The 18,633-nt window shown below is 46.1% G+C and overlaps 1 pseudogene across 1 annotated transcript; it reads right to left on the bottom strand.

The window, feature by feature from the left end:
• Nucleotides 1–8,265: 8,265 nt before the first annotated feature.
• Nucleotides 8,266–9,206, bottom strand: LOC309615505 (large ribosomal subunit protein uL24 pseudogene; annotated as a pseudogene). Its single transcript has one exon. The product of its transcript is annotated as a large ribosomal subunit protein uL24 pseudogene (transcript).
• Between the last annotated feature and the right edge of the window lie 9,427 nt (nucleotides 9,207–18,633).

The following is an 18,633-nucleotide window of genomic DNA, read 5'->3' as shown; positions in this document are numbered from 1 at the left end:
ACCCTTAATTTATCTGCAGAACCTACACTGCTTTGTGAACAGCATCACCAAAAGTGTGTTCGTTCATGAACAGGTGTTCACACACAATTTCAGGTTCTCTGCTCAAACAACCTGAGAGGAAACACCCTGGCGTTGGTGGGGTTAGACAGCCCCTGGCCTGGCGAGGGGGAGCCCTGATGGCGGGGAGGGTGACCACGCGGTGCAGCGGGGGTTTCCTGAGCCCCCTCTGGGTCTGCACCGAGCTGGGTCCTGGGGATGCTGTCCCGCTCCCAGGGGTCTCCTTACAGCCTGGGGTAAGCTACAAGTATTCGTTCTCCGCCAAATTACAGAGATTTCTCCTCCGAGCACAGCAAGAGCCCACACCTTCTCTGCTTTCTCCCCTGGAGCCCCTCCCTTACCTGCCTTCTTGGGACTCTGCTCTGTGCTCCCCGACCCTCTGGTGTTCTTTCCGTGTCTGGGTCTTCCTCTGCACTGCGGCTCCCACACCACTGGAGCCACTCAGGGGGCCTGGGAACTCACCCCCCTGCCCCCGCTTCTGGTTAAGTGACTGCTGGGCGCAGCTTCAGTCCAGACGGCTCTAAGGGGAACTCACGCCCAGAGCCCCAGGGGGAGGGGCCGGCCAGGCTCCGGGGACTTTCTCTTGAGATCACACCCTTGCTCACCTCCTCCCCTCGTGCCATCCAGCTTCCCTGGGAGCCGTTCCTTCAAAAACTGCTTGTCTCTCTGTCTCCTTCTTCAGTTTCCCTTTTCAGTGAGACTATCTGGTCCAGCCTGGGTCTTCACCAGACACCCGAGTGGGTAGAAATCTTTAGGTGTACAATTTAGCATTCAACCGTGAAAACAGGATCCCCTCCCCATGATTTAGGGCAGGAATTCGCCACAGGGGGTGGAAGAGCTAAGAAACCAAGCACAGGGCAGTGGGGCGACCAGAACCGGCAGCAGCAGGGAGCCCGACCCCCACACCAGCCAGGAGACAGGGCTGAACCCCCAGAGGGCCTGTCTGCAGGAGATGGGGGGCCCAGAGCCCACACTGCTGCTGCTAAAGGAAAGGGAAACAGAAACCAGGTGGAGGGGTGGGCCTGAGAGGCCTGGCAGCAGAAAAGCAGTGGAAGGTCGACCACAGGCCATGGACAAATTTCCAGAGAAACCTGCTGCCCCAAGAAGGGGTATTTCTTTCCAGCTGAAAATACCTCCATGCTGAGAGCACAGCCCTGGGGAAGAGGTTGTACCCTCCCCCCACATTCAGTCAGTGCCATAGGACTTTGGGGCCTGAGAAGCAGGCCCAGCTGGGCCAGGAGGCCACGTCAGATGCCACAGAACCATCACCCGAGTCTCACCATCCCACCACGGTTAGGCCTCCTGTGGACGGTGGCAGGGGTGGGTCTCCTGGCACCTGACGGACCAAACCGGCTTAGGCAGCAGATAATTCCAGCGAGTTCAGAGGCACTGGGAATGCCCATGCCCGTCAGCTCACTAAAGTGGGAAATTCAACCACTGAAGATTTGTTCCTTGGCTTTAAAAGCAGGATAAAAGCATCACCCAGTTGTGGTGAGGATCCAATAAATAAGGCGATGTGGTGAAGGGCTGTGTGATGCTCACTCAGAAGTGTGGGCACCCCTGCTTGGAGGGATGAGGGACAGCAACAGAAGAGACCCTGTGACCCTCATCCAGGACACGTGGACGGCATGAAAGGCTGGGGACGGAAGGAGGAAGGACGGGTCAGAGGTGCTGAGTCAGGCCCGGCAGGAAGGGGAGCGGTATCTCCCGGGAGTGGTGTGTTCAGTCCCGGGTGCAGGAGGGCTTCAGTAGGGCGGCTTTGGGTCCCTGATGATGGGCCAGAGGGGACCTTACTGTCATCCAGAGAGGAAGGGGGGGGGTCTACAGGGAAACAGCCAGTGGCCTCAGTGCATCCCCCTCCACGGGTGACCACAGAAGGTGAAAGACCAGGGGGAAGAGGCAGGGCCATGGAGTCCAGCCCCCCCCACACACACAGTCCAGAAGCTCTGATGCAGAACCAAGGCTCACACGAGGCATTAGCCATTCAGACAAAGCAGGGCAGGGCTTCCCGCAGAGCGGCGGCCTGGAAATGCTGTTTCCGGACAGTGTCTTCCAGTCGGCTGGACCTGATGCACAGGGCCTTACTCTCTTCGGGTTGTACTTTCTTGACTTTTACATGAAATTGCCTGGTCGCACCCAGTGTTTAAGTATACAAGTGTGTTCCTAGTGGCCTTTGGCTGAAGGATGTTGACAAGTTCTACAATGGGTATACATGTTACAAATTATTATGTCTTCCTGGTGCATTGATTATTTTACCAATGTATGACGGTAAAATAATCAGTGTACCGCTTTATCTATAGGAATGACTTTTGCCCTAATGTCCATTTTGTCTGATATAGCTACACCAACCTTGTTTTAGTAGATATTTACCTGGCGTGGTAAGCAGAATAATGACACCCTCTCCCCCAAAGATGTCCGCATCTAATCCCTGGAACCTGTGACTCTGGTACCTTACATGGAAATAGGGACTTTGAAATGGGAGATTATTCTGCATTATCTGGGTGGGCCCAGTGTATTCACAATGGTGAGAATGAGAGAGAGCTGGAATAGAGGAGAGGGCAGTGTGGTGCCCTCACAAAGTGTGGTGATGCACTTTGAGAGGGAGGAAGGGGCCATGAGCTAAGGAATGCAGGCGGCACTGAAAGCTGAAAAAGGCAAGGAAACGAATTCTCCCCACAAACCCTCCAGAGGAACCAGCCCTGCCGACACCTTGACGGTAGCCCAAGAAAACTAATTTTGGACTTCTGACTTCCAGAACTGCCAGAGAATATATTTGTGCTGTTTTATGCCTGACATTTGTAGAACTTTCTTACAGCAGCATCGGGAAACCAATATACCCCACATTCCCCATATCTCTAATTTCAGAGCTTCCATCTGAGATCATTTTCCTTCTGTCTAAAGTAAATCCGGGCTTCCCTGGTGGCGCAGTGGTTGAGAGTCTGCCTGCCAATGCGGGGGACACGGGTTCGAGCCCTGGTCTGGGAAGATCCCACATGCCGCGGAGCAACTAGGCCCGTGAGCCACAATTACTGAGCCTGCGCGTCTGGAGCCTGTGCTCCGCAACAAGAGAGGCCGCGATAGTGAGAGGCCCGCGCACCGCGATGAAGAGTGGCCCCCACTTGCTACAACTAGAGAAAAAGCCCTCACACAGAAACGAAGACCCAACACAGCCATAAATAAATAAATAAATAAATAAATAAAATTTAAAAAAAAAAAAACAGAAAAACTTTGTTTCTTATAAAAAATAAAAATAAAAAAATAAAGTAAATCCTTCTGAATTGTCTTCATTGAAGGTATTTTGGTGATGACCTTTCTCAGATCTTGTTTGTTTGGAAAAGGATTCTCTTCCCCTCACAGACTAGGAAGCTGGTTCCACGTACGTTTCCTGGAGACTCTTTCCCTTCGTTTGCCTTCCCCGGGGGTGAGTCCCAGCTTTGCTTCCTCCTCTTTCATGGTTGAAAGTGTATCAGCAAACGCTGTCGGTGGACATTAGCACTGTTCCCCGGATACCTCTTCCCCACCCAGGCACAGGACAGGGGGTGTCTGGATTTTTCTGGAGGGGTGGGGCTGTGTGGTTAGTTTTAGCAACGAGTGATAGCAGAAAGTCTGTGTTTCTTGTGGGCTGAGCATTTCACTGCTGGTGTGAGCCCGCAGAGACCTCCGTTTCCCTCTTAGCAGCACGTCTGGTGGAAGCTGCCCTGCCAGCTTGCGTCCCTGAGTGGCTCCAGTGAGTACAGCTCCCTGTCAGTTTTCAATGGACGCATGGCAAGAACAAGAAATAAACTCTGGTTGGGGCTGTTTGTTGTCACAGCAAAACCTAGCCTATCCTGACTGATACAGTGCTCCTGATTACATCTATAGTTTTGTTTCTCCTTTCAGATCCAATCAAACCCAAAGCTTTAAGGTAATCATGCCACAGATTAGACTCTCAAGGTTCTAGGATACAGGATCTGATCAACACAGGGGAAAAAAATAGCACTTTATGCTGCTATATGGTTTTAGAAAAGAGTTCATGAAAATTGACTTCCTGTCCAGAATGTTCTCTGCAGCTGGGCTGTCATTGCTGCTCCTTTTATAGAACGTTAGGCAACTGTCATGAAAATTAACACCCAAAGGTTTCTGTTTATATTTTGTAACTGATTTTCGGTATCCTTATTAGGATTTTATACAAAAACTTTAGTATTCTGTGTATGTGATGTATTCCTTCATGGAGTTTTATTAAAATCTTTTTTTTTTCTTCTAAAGGAATACATTCCTATTTAATAATGCAAGTCAATGGAAAAATAAGATGTGACACTCCAAAATTCACTTCCCAATTCACTGTTAAAGGCAGATATCAATTCCATATGAAGATATGCAGTTATAGTTTCCATATCCTCAGAAGTAATTAGATGCTACTACTATTACTAATAGTGCTACAAGTACCCAGACTCCAAACTACCTGCCACAGGCAAAGACCAGCAAGCCCAGTTACACCTCAGGTGGGGTATGTTGGATTCACAGGCAGAAGAGGGAGCTAGATTTCATGGGTCTCTGTTCTCCTGCCCCCTTCAGAGAAAGGCCTATTTTTCCTAAAAAACAGATGAAAGAAAAACAATCAGCATTCCTAGTCAGGCAGTTTAATTTCCCCAGAATTTTTTCTCTTCTATAATAAATATAAATAATTGTATCACGATATTTGGGGAGATATGTCTGGGAAAACACCCAACATACATCATATGCTATATATCATATGCTAATCCTAACAGAGCCAGGAGCTCCCAAGGCTTCTGCCCGGGCACTCCTCCCCTCTGCTCAGTGCTACATTCACCCTGAGGGCTGTGGCCAAAGGCTGCAGAGGAACTCAGCTGGGAAGATGTGGATGTGAGCATTAAGAGGTCATTCCAAACCCCGTTTCAGGCAGGTTTTAAGTTTCATCTTTTTCTAAACACTTCATAAGAGTGCCCACAGAACGTTAAAATTTCTCCTTCCTCGCTTCTAGAAAACACGCTAAGGTAGTTAGGAGGGAGAGCTGATCGAGAGGCAAAACGCCTGTGTGGGTAACCTGCACGTTACCTGTGTCTAAAACAACACTGCCTTCTTCCATCCTGTGTCGTCTGTTTAACTCTCACCCTGCCTCTGCCGGACGATGCCAAGCCAAGGGGTTGGAATGACAGCAAGACGGTTGTGATCTCTCCACACTGGTGGCTTGAAACTGGCTGGTGAGGGCTTGGTCCTGTGCCAGAAAGTCCAGTCCTATTACCAAGGCCCCTTATCTTATCACTCATGTTCCTGGTACCAGGGGCTTCATCAAGCTTTGTTATTTCATTACGTCTGGGGATGAACTGTGACTCATTGTTGCGGACACGTGAGTGAGCATCTGGCTCCTTTATCAGCAGCCTAGTGGACTCTCCTTGTCAGTTATGACTGTTCTGAAACAGTACAGTCTTGAAATGAGCAATCCCCGGCTCAGAAGTAGCCCAGCATCCACACAGCGCCACTGACCCCTCTGGAACCCCCTGGACCATGTACCTTCCTAACATCACCTCCTAGGCAGAGCACAGGATTGTCTGGCTGGGAGTCCTCCTGCAGAGAGCACACACACACTGAGAAGGTGCTGGTGGCTATTTACAACAGCCAGGACATGGAAGCAACCTAAGTGTCCATCGACAGATGAATGGATAAAGAAGATGTGGCACATATATACAGTGGAATATTACTCAGCCATAAAAAGAAACGAAATTGCGTCATTTGTAGTGAGGTGGATGGCCCTAGGGTCTGTCATACAGAGTGAAGTAAGAAAGAGAAAAACAAACACCATATGCTAACACATATATATGGAATCTAAAAAAAAAAAAAAGGTTCTGAAGAACCTAGGGGCAGGACAGGAATAAAGACGCAGACGTAGAGAATGGATTTGAGGACACGGGGAGGGGGAAGGGTAAGCTGGAACGAAGTGAGAGAGTAGCATGGACATATATACACTACCAAATGGAAAATAGATAGCTAGTGGGAAGCAGCCACATAGCACAGGGAGATCAGCTGGGCGCTTTGTGTCCACCTAGAGGGGTGGGATAGGGAGGGTGGGAGGGAGACGCAAGAGGGAGGGGATATGGGGATACATGTATACGTATAGCTGATTCACTTTGTTATACAGCAGAAACTAACACACCGTTGTAAAGCAATTATACTCCAATAAAGATGTTAAAAAAATAAAATAAAATAGTAAAATAAAAAGAAGGCACTGCTGGTACACAACAGGGAGACAGCCCGGGAGGGGTGCTCCACCTGGGCAGCTGGCGGGTGTCAGGGCAGAGCCTGCGATGGGGACATCAAGGGGAAGGCAGGAGCCCAGGCTCAGGAACAGGAGAGCCCCTCTCTGTAGACCGGACACCCCCTGAGGACAGGCACCAGGCATGTGGTGCTCACAGCTAGTCCTCCACACGTAGCACATGGTGGGCGCTCCATAAATGTTTGTGGAATGAATGAAGCAATTAGAGAAGGACCAGGAAACATCTGGCCAGCAAGATGAATAGGGACAACAGCAAATATTCTCACAAAGCAAATGCTATGATCCAGTACCGCTCAAAATTTCCATCAGAGTTCCCTCCCGAGGGAAGGGTGGAGGGAATGCTTATCCTGGGGGGATCTGGAGTGTAGCCAAGGGCACAAGAAAGCACATTCAGCCATGTGCAACCAACAGTTATGCACACAGCTGTCACATGTTCATCCTGAGGTCCTTCCCATGGACAACTCCTGGTCCAGCTCCTGCACTCCCTCCATGAGACAGAAGCCTTTTATCACCCCTACCCCGTGGGAGTCCTCTAAGCTCGTGCAGCTCCTGAAGGGTTGCCTCCTGTTCCTCCATGTTCTTCTTTCCTGGCAGAGATCTTCGGATTGTCTCTTTTCTCCAGAGATGTTGACTTCTGCCTCCGAGGCATGGCCCTTACCTGGGGCAGCAACGGGAGGGTCATCGTCAGCACAGCGAGTACCAGGGATGCCAAGGACAATGGAAGGGGCGGTGCAGGGGATGCAAGATGTGGGAATTAGGACAACAAGGGGGGGATTTCTTAACAAGGTGTCGACTATCAAAACTGCCTGACAACGGTGTGAAATCTGCTCAGAAGGACGATAAAATGAGAACAGCCCCTCCTCTGTGCAGACTCCGTAAGCGTGTGCCGGTGTGAAGGTAGGGGACGAACCAAATGATCTTGTCAGGCTTCTGAGACGCCATGATTCTGCAGCCCCTGGCTTATACAGCACCTTTCACGATGTTGTTGCGGCCCAGTTTCAGACAAGTTGTTTGATCTTATTTTACGGCCGAGAAATCTAGGTCACAGCATGTTGGACCATTTGCCCAAAGTTAAACTGAAAGCAGCCTTTGTCAGCTGTCTGCTGTCCTCGGAAGAGAGTCCAAAATTGGTGAAGTTCTGGTTTCTGGCTTAAAATTAGCCCCCAGAATATGATGACATATCACCCTGCTACACTGAGGCCCATCTTCTTTTCCCAGGGACCTGACACAAAGTCCCTGTACCAGAGGCACACAGCTCTGTTTCTCGTTCTCATGCTGCTGGAGCTCAGGGGCTGCAGGAAGAGCAAACTGTGGCTGAGAGGAGCCTGGACCTCCTGCCCCTGCTCCTGCCCCTGCTCCTCTAGAGCAGAGTCTCCCGTGGGGGTGTGGGAGGTGCCCCATCTGGCTGAAGCCCACAGGCTCAGCTTTTGGAGGTCACTGAACCTCCACTTGCATCCCTGGATTCTGGTGGAGCTCAGAGGTTACACCGTGGATAACTACCGGCTGTGAGTGTCTTAGAGAACCAGAGAGATGGGTTAGGAGCTTCTGATGATTTCTCCTTATGTCTTGGCTACTCTTCTTCATTTCAAAGTATTTAAGGCCATCTGCTTGGCCCTGGATTTTCTGGGGTGACCCTTGGATTGGGAGGGACCTCAAGCCCAAAAGTAGTCAAGTCCATTCACTGCTCACTCTGGTCCCAATTCCGGAAATCCCTCCCCAACACACACACACACACACACACACACACACACACACACACACACACACACCCCACCTCCACATTCTCAAATTTTTATAAGGTCTTTCCAAAATCAATGCAAAGCCTTGACTTCTGGAGAGCACTGGGATCCTCCAGTGTCTGCAGTGCCACTCTTTGGCCACTAGCAACAGAGGCCGCCATCATTGTTAGTGTCAAGGCTGGAGGAAGGAAGTCCATCTTTTTTTTTTTAATTTTTATTTATTCATTTTTGGCTGCGTTGGGTCTTCGTTGCTGCGTGTGGGCTTTCTCTAGTTGTGGCAAGCGGGGGCTACTCTACATTGTGGTGCACGGGCTTCTCATTGCAATGACTTCTCTTTGTTACGGAGCACAGGCTCTAGGTGCACGGGCTCAGCAGCTGTGGCTCGCAGGCTCAGCAGCTGTGGCTCACGGGCTCTAGAGCGCAGGCTCAGTAGTTGTGGCTCACGGGCTTAGTTGCTCCGCGGCACGTGGGATCTTCCCAGACCAGGGCTCGAACCCATGTCCCCTGCCTTGGCAGGCGGATTCTTAACCACTGCACCACCAGGGAAGCCCCAGAAAGTCCATCTTGAAGACATACTTTGATCCATATATGGATCATTAAGAGCGTTATGTGAATCGTATTTTCTTTGGTACCCGTTTCTGTTTTTTCATTTTATGTTTTTAATGAAAGTTGTATATAAGAATACTTTATTCCTGCATCTTCTCAATTGTTTCTTCCTTGTATTTGCCCTTTTCCTTTCCTACTTGGCGAGATTTGGCTTTACGTTCGAGGATCTTTTTGTGGTCTTTGTCCAGTTTTAGTCTGGTGATAACCACCTTGCTGGGGTGAATGTCCACATGGACAGTCGTGCCATTAGCCTTCTCCCGCTGCACTCGTTCAATGTAGATGACATATTTCTTCCTGTAAACCTGGACTACTTTGCCAATTTGCTGCCCTCTGTAGTGCCCTCGTACAACCTGAACTTCATCATCCTTCCAGATGGGCATGGATCGGACATTGTACTTCTGTCTCAGCTCTTTAGAAAGAGCGGAAGACATAATCTTCCTGCGAATGTGGGAAGGCGCGTTGAAATGCCTTTTCCGGTTCTTGCTTCAGTCAGAAGTCACAAAGGAATTGAACTTCATTTTGGCCTCTGGCGCTTCAGCGATGGCCACAAAAGGGCTGGTACACGTTTCTTACCATATTTACTTAACATTTCGTTAGGACACAGCAACACAGAGGGAAGAGCACAACCTGGGTTTGAATCCTGGCTCTGCCACTTGCAAGCCAGCTAACCTTGGACAAGCAGCTTAATTTCCCTGGAGCCTCGTTTTCCTCATCTGTAAAATGAGAATAATTATATCCGCCTCCAAGGTTGTAGTGACGGTAAGAGCTAGCACATATAGAGCACCTGGTTTCTGTCTGGCACGTGGTAGATGCTTAGTGAAGGTGGTGTAGACCCCAGCAGTCAGGGTGTTTGGTGGGTATCCTCATCAGGCTCCACCTCTCCCCATGGGAGGTGCTGCATCGTTCTCAACTTCCTGTGGGACAGGGGTGGGGGTTCCCCAGCTTGTCCAGGGGCCAACACTCCTCTGAATATCTGACTCCTGAGCTCACACTGCCTGGCACCCAAGGTACCATGCTTTATTCCCCTGAGAAAGGCCACTGTCATGTTTCCTCCCACGTGGCTGGAACCCAAGCCCTCTGCTGGGCCCCAGCCCTATGGATGCATCGGTCCTTGGCCCCAGAAGCCTCCGGAACTCCTGGCTCCGTTAGGATTAGCGTATGATGTATGTTGGGTGTTTTCCCAGACATATCTCCCAAAATATCATGATACAATTATTTACTAGAAGAGAAAAAATTCTAGGGAAATTAAACTGCCTGGCTAGGAATGCTGATTGTTTTTCTTTCCTCTCATCTGTTTCTTAGGCAAAATAATCCATTCCTAAACCCCAAGCAGCTATGTTTCTAAATAAGCACATCCAGTACAATAAGCCTGATAAATGATAGTATTAACTCTGACTAGCTAGGGTCAGGCAAAGTGCCAGGCTCAAGCATCAGAGAATTTCTCTCAGGACCTCTTGAATCGAGACATCTGCTGTTACCTCTAGGGTAACTCAGCGCTTCGATCAGGCTCTAAACAATCAATCCCTTCCATGCCATGCTGGAGGCAGCTGGCAAAGTGTGGGCCAGGCACGGTATGATTTTTATTTCAGATGGAATGAACGTCTAATTGAATGCTTGCACAATTGCATTCCAGCCTGGAAAATCTACCTGCTGGTTTCACCACCAGCTGGGAGTTCTCAGAAGCAGGTGACACTCTCCACAATAGCAGTGGCGATTTCATGAAATTGAAAGTAAACATGAAGGTGGCTCCTGATTTGATTCCCCCTTCAGCATCACTTGCTCATAATGCCAGTGACGGAGGACAGAGAGCTGTTGCCTTCCACACCACCTTCAGCTTAGTCACCCCAAGTGATATACACATGCATAACCAGGCTCATCTCGAAATAAGGGAGGTAATCAGAAATGTAGTGAGGGGGTGTCTGCTTGCCGCTGCACCCCTTCTGCTTCCTTTTTCTTTCAGTCTATTGAGCTATTGTTAATCCTTTTCCTCCCACACAAAAATGATCACACTCATGTTCCTTTCATGGTTTCCAGTAGAAACCGTACTTATTTTCCAGAACATTTCTCCATTTTTTCTTTGCCCTAAAGCACAAGCATTAAGTCAGAAGTGGTTCCAGATTCATAAACAAAGGTTTGTGACTTTCATAAGACATCAATGACTAAGTTCTTCACGAAATCGGAATGAGATTCTGAGTCATAGTTTTAATTTTGCTTGTTGAACTATTGGTGTTACTGCTCTAAGAGTTTTTACATCAATTAAAACAAAAGTAACCAGAAAAGGATGTCCATATAGGGGAGAGGTTAAGTAAACTAGAGAATGATCCATACCAAACAGCCAAGAACACTGAATAGCTATGAAAAAGTGTAGCCATGAAAATTGTTAAATTTTTAAAAAATCAAATTACGTAACCTGATCTCACTTTTGTAGGAACAGAAGTACGTGTGTATGTGTAGGTGCTCAAAATGCACAGAAAGGAGCCTGGGGAACTGCACAGGGAGCACTTACTGTGGGCGGCACACCACTAGGGAGCGGGAGTGGGGAGTTAGGGGGAGCTATGTTTCCTGGGTTACTTCTATGTCACCGGATCTATAACAAGAAGAGTATATCACGTCTGTAATATATACGTGTACACGTATATACATACATGCATGAGTAAGTATGTATGTACATAAAAGAGAACAGTAACTTCAAACTTTATGTCACTTCCATAATGTTCATATAGTAGTATTACCACTCTTGGAGGCTGGAAATTGTTCCTCCTCTTTAGCTGATGGACTTTGGGAGCCTTTGTCTCTCCTTTACTGCAATGACTCCCAACTTTGAATGCAGATTAGTATCACTCAGGAGCCCAGGCCACATTCTGGGCCAGTTAAGTCAGGATCTCTTCGAGTGAGACCGGCTCCAGCATTTTACAAAGCTCCCGGGGCAATTTCAGGGCGAGACCAAAGTTGAGAACCACTGCCTTACTCTGTAAACCCCTCAAGGGTAGGGTCTGTGTCTGGTTTGTCTTTTTGTCCTCAAAGCACCTAAGTTAGTGACTTACATTGATATAATGAAGAGATCTGGACCCTCCAATATTCTCAGAGGGAGAAAAAAATCATAACAACCAGGAACTGACTAACATGTTAGAACCGTCTAAAGCACACAGATTCACAGTAACCAACAAAGAGCATCATACTTCTACGGATGCCCTCAGGGTCAGCTGACATCTTGGATATGCATCTTTTTGTGTATACATGCGCGCATGTGCGTATACACACACACACACACACACACACACACACACACACACCTGTGCTGGGTTTCTAGCCCGTCCCTGAATTTGGTGCAGCGCTTCTTTGGCCAGGTCATAGCCCAGGAGGGGAAAGTGAAAGCCCTCAACCAGCTGTGCCCTCTGTTGATGTCAGCAAGAAGACTGTAAAATGAATTTCTAATCTCCGTTGAGCAGAAGCCCACCTTGGAAGGACCCTCGTCCTCCACATGACTGCGTCCCATTTTTCCTGAGACATTTCCTAATCGTGCCCGGCTTTTCCTGGGAACTCATTAACACATACTCATGAAAAGAGAACTTTGAAAATTTGAAGTTCTTCTGAAATATTTTGGGTTTTGTCTTGCATGTGGTGCCAAAGGCCTCTTCTTCCCCCAGCACAGCTGGTGTTGCTGGCTTTGGCAGCCACATCTAAAACTCTGTAGCTTTAAATGTTATTGATCCCTGGCCCACCAGGCCTGTTAAAAGGAGTTAACATGAGGGCAGAGGGTCCATTTTTATTGGGTAGCACACCTGGAATTACCCATACTTGATACAGTGCTCTGAGCAGCCACGTGGTTACATTAATGGTCTAGCTGTCAGTCTCCTGACCACAAGATTTCGGGGGCAGAATGTCTGGTGTACAAGTGGATTATAATTCCGTTATAAATATCCCTGCTAATATATTCATGAGGCACTTTTAAAAATAATTTATATAACACTCTGAAGTTACCTTGTGTCTTTATTTAATTGGTACTTGATGCTTGCTCCATTTTCAAATCTTCTTAGGGTTCCACTGCTTTTTTTTTTTAATAGTTATTTATTTATTTGGCTGCGCCAGGTCTTAGTCGTCACGTGCGGGATCTTTAGTTGCAGCATCTTTAGTTGCGGCATGCGGAATCCTTAGTTGTGGCATGAGGACTCTTAGTTGTGGCATGTGGGATGCAGTTCCCCAACCAGGGATCGAACCCGGGCCCCTGCACTGGGAGCTCGGAGTCTTAGCCACTGGACCACCAGGGAAGTCCCTTAGGGTGCTACTGCTTTTTTAAAAAATCCCATCAGGCCACAGTATCACAACAGATTTTGTGAAATCATATCACTTGCTGAACCTCTAAAATGTATGAGCTTATGTGTTTTAAAATCAAGAAACTCCCTAATTATTTGGAACGGTATCTGCCTTTTACATCATTTAGGAGCACGTATATTTTTATGAGCTTACAATTCCAAACATAGGAAAAATAGTGGTCTTAAATCTCAGTATTCTGGAGGAAAACTACATTAAATCAGCCATGTGGAGTATTTCCTCTATAACAGCAGGAAAGCTGCAAACTTTTCCTCAAGATGGAAACTAAAATTGAGAGAAAACCACGGTTCCCTTGGCACATCTCCTCTTAGGATGACATTTTCTGAGCCACCTCCACCAGCTGGCGTCCCCTCACCCAGCCACACAAGCGTGTTTGTTCGTATCAACTCCTGCACATGATTTGCATCATTTAATACATATATTTCCTGCTTTTTTCATTCATTTGATACTTTATTCATGGTTGGAGTGGTTTCTTGCATAGTAACTGCTTATGGAAACTTGTGCTAAAACACAAGTCTTCCCTTTTCCTCCTGGTTCTCTCAGAGGCTCTGCCTTTCTAGAAGCCACTGTCCATCAGCATCCAGCCCACCCCTCCCTTCCCAACCTGCACTGGTTTCCGTTTCTGGCTTCAGATATCCTGGGAGAGGCTGGATGGGAATCAGCATCAGTGTCCCAGGAGAAATCCCCACACCCAAGGACGGGTCAGGACCACGGCAGCAACACACATGTGGTGGCACCCTTCTCTTCTTAGAATAAAGACATCACTCAACAAGCACCAGATAAGTAAAGGAAGGAAGAGTAAGCCAACAGCGAATCATGACTTTGCCTTTGTGGCCACAATTTTAAGTGTCTGAACAGCCCCACTTCTCTGTTGGTTCTGAAGCTCAGGCAGCTCCTCTTTTGTGGCCCTACTTCTCCTTCAAGGGAAACGAAAGGATCCAAGATGATCATTTGCTCACCTGGGCCAGACATTTCACTTATGGCACCTGCGTTCATTCTCAGCACTGCTCTACCTCCACAGGGAAGCAGTAAGGCAGAGAGAGGTCAAATGCTTTCCTACAGCCACCCAGCAAGTACGTGGCAGAGCCAGGATTCAGCCCAGATGCATTTGATTCCAAAGTCCACATCCCTCCCCTCTATCAGCTCAAGTCACTAAAGGGGGAAATGCAGTGAGTGTGCCAGCCTTAAACCTGCATGTTAAATGAAGGTTTAAATAACAGGCAGCCTAATAAGAGTTACCAGTACAATTCACAATGCTCTGCATTAAACCATCTTTAATGCTTGTATTACATAGGCAAAAATAAAATTAAATCAGAGTTTTAGTTGTTCAGTATTTTACTTTCAATTATGGTTTGTTTGTTTTCTTCCCTTTTTCAATGCTCAAATTTTCCCTAATTGTAACTAAGGGTAAAGGAATCAGAATTTACTCTGCCTTTTTAGGAGCTGAAGTTCCTCCCCAGTTCATGAAAGAAAGTTCTTCTTTACCAAAGAATACCAGATAACAAAAGTAGAAGAAATGATAGAATTAGGAAATCATCATTTTGCAACTCCCTATGAAATAACTCATTCAGGCAAGAACCATCAATGAATGCTACAACCATTGGGTAAAGTTGTGGGGAGATACGAATCTTTGGTCATGACCAAAGTACCACCCCATACCTGACCTGCCAATTTTTACTTTTACCTAGAAAAGCCCTTGTGCTCAACAGCTCAACCAAGGGAGCAAACCTGGCATCCCTAACGATGGTACACCTGGCACTGAGCCTCTTGATATGATGCAACAGGAAGTACTCCATACCACCTATGGAGTATATTCTCCACCTACAGAGTGTTTAACCTGCACTTAAAGAAGTCTTTAGTCCTAATTTCAATGCACAGAAAATTCAATAACTAGGGCATCAAGGTAATGACATGACAAGGAGGCAATTAGGCACGTGGGACATTCTACAAGACAAACAGCCTCGTCTCTTCAGAAAATCCATATGATAGTGGAAAGCAGATCAATGGTTGCCTGGGACCAGGGGCAGAAGGGGAATGGCTGCAGCGGGCACAAAGGAGTTTTTCAGGATGATAGAAATCTGTATCTTGATTGGGGTGCTGATTGCACTGATGCATCTGTCAAAATGTATGAACAGTATACTTGAAATGACTGCAATTTACTAAATTTAAATTATACCTCAATACAGTTGATTTTAAAAACAAAAGCAAAATATCAGTGTCACACAAAAAAGTGAGACAACTGGTCCATATTTAAATAGACTAAAGAGCCATTTTAACTAGATACAATAAGAGAAACTTGGTAAATCTGGGCTTGAAAAAAAAGAAAAAGAAAAACCAAGGAAGACACTTTGGGAATAACTAGGGGAATTTAAACATGCACTGGCTACTAGATCATATTGAAGACTTTTGAAAATTTCTTATGGTTGTGTAGGACAATATTCTCATTATTAGAAGATGATTGTTGAAATACATAGAAGTGTCCTGCCTGTAACTTAATTTCTATACTCAAAGATATATGTGAATATGTAGAAAGATAAATCAAATATAGCAAAAAGTTATCAATGGTTGAATTTGGTAGTGGAGGTTCATTGATAGTCATTGTACTAGTCTTTCAACGATTCTGTACTTTTGAAATTTTTAATCATGAAAATGTGAGAAATGGCAAATGCCATTTGAGTGGTGATGGCCCCTGTGGTTTGCAGTCAGTCTTCAGAAATTCTGACTGTTTGGTGAGATGTTTTTCATATCAAGAAGTCACCCCCTTTCCATTGCTTCTCCTGAAGGCTCCCCAGGGAGCCTTTTATGGAGGATTCTGTGACCTGGAAGGACTTGGGTCTCCTCCTACTGGGTCACATTATTGTTGGGAAAATATGGGTGAATGGTTATGTTATTATTTAAATAAATATTTCAATAAAACTAAAAAGAAAAGATAAATTCACTCCTGGAGTTTCTTCATGACAGAGGAAAGGATAGAAAAACATAGGTTAAGGAGTTTTTAGTACTTATTTAAAGTTGAATGGGAATATATGTAATAAGTAATTGAAGATGTGACTTCTTCTAAAACTTCAACTAAACTGATGTGATTACTAGGTTTCTACCTGTTTACGATGGTGATGTCTATGATGTTACTTTGGCTAAGGAAAGTGATCACTATCTAAATTCTCCTCCTCCCAGAAAGTCTAACTCAAATTGTTTCTCCTGCACGAAGTCTTTCTAAACTAACACAACCTATGCCGATTGTTCCCTCTCCCAGATTTCCACCTGCTCTTGTCCTCTGTTTCACCCTGTGAATCCTTAGTCACCTACTAGATTATTTAAATAGCTTGCACTTTTGCATCCTCTTCCCCCAAAGCCAGATTGGGTTTGATTGGGATGCCCAGCCCTGATTCTCCCAGCATATCTGTTCCTACCTCACATATCCATCCATACTGTGAGTGCTTTGAGGGCAGAGGCCATGGCTAAGCACCATAGTATTTCCAGTGCCCTGCATAGGGCCTGGTCCATAAATATTTGACAAGTGAGCAATCACTTTCTTCCCATCCCTACTATGGTCCAGTGCACAAGGCAAGGCATGGAAGAGTTTCCCCTTTAAAGTTTCCTTGTTGAATGGATCAAGTTACCTGGAATCAGGAGATTTGAGTGATAAAATCTCTCTCTCTGTCTCTGCCTCTTCTCATTTTCTCTTCACCCTTGGAACTCAGCCATCATATTGGCAAGAATCTCAGGCCACACAGAGAGGCCACAAGTACAGTCTCCAGCAGATGGCCGTAGCCAAAACGCCAGTCAACAGCCAGCATCAACCACCAGACGTGTGTATAAGTGAGCCTTCAGACGATCCAGCCTTTGTCTTTCAGCTGAGACCCCAGACATGCCCACTATTCCCTGTCCAAACTCCTGACCCACAGAATCTGTGAGCATAATAAATAGTTGTTTTATGGCACCACTTTCTGGGGAAATAGGATACACAGCCACACTAAATGGAACATTTTCTTTGCTTCTCATCCTTCTCTACTTCTCATCCTTCTCTACTTCATCTAAAAATAGGAGTACCTCAGGTAGGATTACCAGATAAGTTACAGGATGTCCAATAAAATCTGAATTTCAGATAAACAGCAAATGATTTTTTAAATTATAAGTATGTCCCAAATTTTTCATGGAACATACCCTAAAAAAAAGTATTTATTGTTTATCTGAAATTCAAATTTAACTGGGCATCTTCTATTTTATTTGCTAAATCTAGTAACCCTAACCTCAAGTCTCCACCTTAGATCCTTCTCTATCTACACCCACTACTTAAGTGAGTTTATCCAGTCCAGTCCACATCCTGACAACTCTCAAATTTATATTTCCTATTCACAACTCTGCACTAACCTCACACTGAGACATCTAGCTGCCTAGTTGATAATTCCGCTTTCATAAGCTCATAGTCATCTCAACCTAAACAGAATTGTTGATTGCAACCTCTACCCGCCCGCCCAGTCTTCAGCCACTCTATCTTCCTCATCTCAGTGAAAGACACCGATACCAACCCAGGTGTTCAAGCCCTGAGCTGAGAGTCAGCCTTGATTCCTCCCTGTCGTGGACTCTGTACCCAATCAACCAACATATTTCCAACCTGCCCATGTCTCCATATGTCCACTACGTCCCCTCTGGATCAAGTCATGCTCTTCTCTCTCTTGAATAACTTTCCTGGCTACTAAGTGACCTTCCTGCTCCCCTCTTGCTTCTCTGTAACTCTCCAGAATGCAATCTGTACACAGTAGCCAGAAAGATCTTTTAAAAGACAGATCATGTAACTCGCCTACTAGAAACTCTCCAATTTACCCTCACTGCACTAAAAATAAAATGCAAATATCCTCCAAGACCCTTCCTGATGTAGTTTGTATATCACTCTTTCAGCAGTTCACTGACCTTTCTGCTCCTCAAACATGCTAAGCTTCTTCCTCCCTTAAGACCCTTGGAATGTTCTGCCTAAAGGTCTGCACATGGCCACTCACCCTCGTTATTTGTACCTCAGATCTCACATCACTTCCTCATTAGGCCTCCTCCCCCGCCTCCCCCGACCCACTCCCCTCTGGTGGCCGTCTGCCTGGGGTATTTCCACCCCGATGCAACCCCTCCTATGCCCCCTTTCTGTTTTGCCTGAACATCCTTTACTGTCTTTTCACTTTCGACCTTTCTTCTTTGAAAATAGCACAGAGCCAGATTCTGTTAATTTCTCATTAGTATTAATTTGTTAATCTGCTCATTAGTATATAATTTAATATATGGTTTAACTGCCCGCATTTATTGCGATAGCTCATTACAGGGAGTTATTTCTACCAGATAAATCTTAGTTTTCTATCTATCATGCATTTTTCATGTTTCTTTTTGCTCATTTCCTACCTGCTGTATATTTTTTTATTCTCTTAGTTTCTTCTTTTAGTTTGAAAATTATACACTTTATTACCTTAGAGGTTACCATTAAAACTCTAAACTGTGCGTACTCAACAAAAACCTGGAGTTAATATATTACTCTTCCCAGAGAACAAAGCAAGACTCTCATAATCCTTGCATGCTATACACCACCAGTCATGCTAATAATGTGGTTTTTTTTTTTTTTTTTTTTGGCTGCATTAGGTCTTTGTT

The sequence above is a fragment of the Balaenoptera borealis genome (assembly GCF_965194805.1).
Source record: "Balaenoptera borealis genome assembly, chromosome: 18".
Classification (NCBI taxonomy): Eukaryota; Metazoa; Chordata; class Mammalia; order Artiodactyla; family Balaenopteridae; genus Balaenoptera; species Balaenoptera borealis.
Note: the sequence above shows the minus strand (reverse complement) of the source record. Positions and strands in the feature narration are given on the sequence as shown.